Source organism: Microtus ochrogaster, chromosome 8 (genome assembly GCF_000317375.1).
Source record: "Microtus ochrogaster isolate Prairie Vole_2 chromosome 8, MicOch1.0, whole genome shotgun sequence".
Classification (NCBI taxonomy): Eukaryota; Metazoa; Chordata; class Mammalia; order Rodentia; family Cricetidae; genus Microtus; species Microtus ochrogaster.
Window position 1 is genome coordinate 13,110,267 of NC_022015.1, and position 4,040 is coordinate 13,114,306.

The 4,040-nt window shown below is 38.7% G+C and overlaps 1 pseudogene; it reads left to right on the forward strand.

The window, feature by feature from the left end:
* Positions 1-3,332, forward strand: part of LOC101990606 — a 6,664-nt pseudogene extending 3,332 nt beyond the window's left edge.
* The last annotated feature ends 708 nt before the right edge of the window (positions 3,333-4,040 follow it).

Sequence of the window (4,040 nt, forward strand, 5' to 3'; positions counted from 1 at the left end):
TTGCTGGGTCCAAGGGTAGGTTGATCCCGAATTTCCTGAGGAACCGCCACACTGCTTTCCAGAGTGGTTGCACAAGTTTGCTAATCAATACAACACTAGGGCTAGCTCCTTTAACAAACTGGTCATTTCTCTGTAACTAGACATATTTAAAAAATTTATAGGACATATGAAATTTGCCTTTCTGGATCTGAGTTACCTCAATCAATCTGATGTTTCATAGATTTTATTGATTTTCCTTCAAATGTCAAGGTGTCATTAATTTTTTCTGTTGTGTAGTAATCCATTGTGTAAATGTACCACATTTTCCCTATTCATTCTTCAGTTGAGGAGCATTTAGGTTGTTTCCAGGTTCCGGCTATTACAAATAGTGCTGCTATGAGCATAGTTGAACACATTTCCTTGTAGTATTGTTGAGCTTCCTTTGGGTATATAACCAAAAGTGGTATTGCTGGGTCTTGAAGTAGGCTGTTTTCTAATTTTATGAGAAATTGACATAATGATTTCCAAAGCACCTGTACCTTTTGCACTCCTACCAACAATGGAGGAGTGTTCCCTTTACCCAACATCCTCTCCAGTATAAGCTGTAATCAGTGTTTTTGATTTTAGCCATTCTGACAGTTGTAATATGGACTATCAGAGTTGCTTTGATTTGCATTTCTCTGATGGCTAAGCATGGTATTTCCTTAACTTTTACAGCCCTTTTAGATATCTCTGTTGAGAGTTCTCTGTTTGGGTCTATACCCCCTTTTTTAATTGGATTATTCTTTTGATGACCAATTTCTTGAGTTCTTTGTATATATTGGAGATCAGTCCTCTGTTTGATGTGGGATTGGTGACGATCTTTTCACATTCTGTAGGCTGTTGTTTAGTGTTGTTGACTGTGTTCCTTGCTTTACAGAAGCTTTTCAGTTTCATGAGGTCCCATTTATTAAATGTTGCTCTCAGTGTCTGTCCTACTGGGGTTATATTTATGATGTGGTCTCCTGTGCCAAAGTGTTCAATTGTATTTCCCATAAGTGACTTTTAGGCAGAAAACAAAGAAAAACCAGCCTACAATTCACAACCTTAGAGAACTTAGGCAAAAAATAGGACCCTAATAGTTACACATTTGGATCTAATCTACATGGAAAGTAGGACAAACTAAGGTGAAGGGAAATTACTCTTTCCAAGGAATCTGGTCTTGATTTAATTCGTGAAGGAATAATTTGTTTATCTCTCCACCCCTCTTTCCCATCTGGCTTCTAAGGAGAATAAGCATTCTTTAGGAACTGTATTCCACAGGTGTTCTGGAGGTGCTATTAACCGAAGGACTATAATGACTATAAAGACTGTGGATACCCACTGCCTCTTCATCCATCTAAAAGTTACTCCCAGAATTTCTTCTGTTTCTTGTTGTATCAGATCAAACCTTTTAGGGGTTCCTTTCTTGTTCTTCTTATCTGCTTGGGTTTGGGCATTCAAAGCAGGCAGGGCCAGTTATAACCTGCATCCACTGACCTGGAGACACACATGGAAACTGGGATCTCCCCAGAAGCTGTGTGACTCTGCAGATGTGTTTGCACAGACACGCAACCCTGTCCCTGTTCTCAGGCAAAATGAATGACTCATCTAGTTGTCAGTGAGTTCTTGATTTCTCCTTAACTTGGTGATTGATCCTGGGAGTTTCTCTGTCAAGACCTTTTGAATCCCTAACCAGCATTTCAGGTCTCAGCAGCCCGCAGCCTCTTTTCTCCCAGTTGAGAACATGAAAGTGTGTGTTTTCATACATATGGTTACTTATTAACTCAACTAACTTTGATTACATTTCTTTTTTATGTTGGGTGCTATTGGAAAACGGGCAATAGAAATAAATGACTATTTCTCAGTTGTGAAGTAGCAGCCTACGTAGGAAAGTCCTACAAATTTAGGCGGGAATTCTAAACTCATGTCCACAGTGGTTTGGATATCATTTGGCCCAGGGTCTAGGGAGTCCCAAACCAGGAAACCCTGGCAGGAATAAGTGTGTGTTTAGAGAAGTGACTTTCTTCTGAAAGCTCACACAGACCTAATTTGACTGACCTGCCGTGGGAAGTACCTCTCTCCTCTACCTCTGTAAACCACACAAACTGCAGCCCTAGAGGAGGGAGGATTCACATCCTCCCAGTAAGGACAAAAATGTCTGACCAATATCCACAATTTCAGGATATGTCTGGTTGCTTGTCCCTTAATCCGCCATCATTCATCTCTCCAGTCCATCAAATCTGAAGGTTAGAGGAATTTAACATTTATCTAAAAATGAAAATAAGCTTTCTACTTGTTTAAACATGTGTCTTTGTTCTTTGTTCATTGTTGAGTCTTACCTAATTCTTGTCAGTGAGGACTTAGATAATTTGCATAATTTTTTTAAGAAATCATAGGTTTTCATTGCTGATTTTAAGAACTGTTGTACCTTGAGAATAATAAAAACATCTGTTCAATTTTAAAATTATTTTCCAAGATACATTTTCTCTCCTTTTACTTTTTTTTTGAGTTTGGGAGAAGGAAAGGTTTATTTGATACTACTACCAATATATTACTTCTACATCTTAGTCCATCATTGATAGAAGTCAGGGCAGCAACTCAAGCTTCTTTGGCTTACAAAAAAACAGGATACTAAAGGTTTGCTAGCTAGCCAGCTGATGCAGACACCATGAAAGAGGGCTGCATACTGACTTGCTCCCCGTGGCTTGCTCAGTCTACTTTTATAGAACCCAGGACCACGAGTCTTGGAATGGCATCACTCATAGTGGGCTGTGCCTTCCCCATTAACCACTAATTGAGAAAATGCTGTATAGGCTTGCCTACAGTCCAGTCTTTGAAGTCCTTGTTTTTACAGATAATCGCTAGGACACCAGGAGTGTTAAACACACAGGGTTGTCTCTTCAAAGTGAGAGATGTAGAACTTTTCTTCTGCCCACGGGCTGGGCACCACATGGTTAATAGCCTGGTGATGTCTGTGCTATCTACATGGTCAGGCCACACCAGTTTCCCCAATCTCTTAACTTGGGCTTGCTTATCTCAGTCAATCTATACTGATATCCTCCCCCCAAACCCTTATTATGATCTTGTTTATCTTGATCCTGCTTCCTCCGTTAATCTTTAGAGCCTATCTTCATGGAAGATATCACTTTTACTTTGAAAGAGTGTTAATGTAGACACATCTTAAACTTTGTTGTGCACATGTGGCTAATTATCACTGGGAAACTTTTACCCAATTTTTAGATATTCCTAAAACCACCCAGTGTTAGACTCTTGATGTTTGAGCAAAGTTGGCTACTGAGTCCTGGTAAACCAGACTTCCTTCTTTCCACTAGCAGATTGACACTCTGCTGACTTTGGTGTTTGCAGAGACCCTTACATAGTCTTATAGAGGGATTTTCTTAATTGGGGTTTTCTCCTCTTTGATGACTTCAGCCTGTGTCAAGCTGACATAAAATTAGCCAGCACAGTTGACCCCTTGTCAATCGACACACAACGCATTTTAAAACAGAATCTTTCATATTTTGGCTCATCCCCAAGATCTCAGATTAATTAATATCATGACTATAAAATATATTAGAAACTTAAAAATGTACCACAGACTTTATCAATTTAAACACTTTTAAAGCTCAATTTCTATAACAATCCTATGTCTCTTTTAAAATCTCTCTATTTTAGAATTCAAATTCTCTCAACTGTGAGATCCTATAAAATAAAAAATAAGTGAATGCATTCTTACTTCAAGAAGAAAGAACCAGGGCACAGCCGCAATCTAAACAAAACAAAGTCACACTCCAAAGCCTTTTGTGCATGGTGATAGATATGAATCTATTTTCATTCTTCTATATGTTGATATCCAATTACGCCAGCACCATTTGTTAAATATGCTTTCTTTTTTTCCATTTTATATTTTTTTGCTTCTTTTTTGGAAATCAGGTGCTTGGAGGTATGCAGATTAATATCTGGGTCTTTGATTCAGTTCCATTGGTTCTGCTGTCCCTTTTTATGCCAATACCAGGCCTGTTTTCAGTACTGTAGCTCTG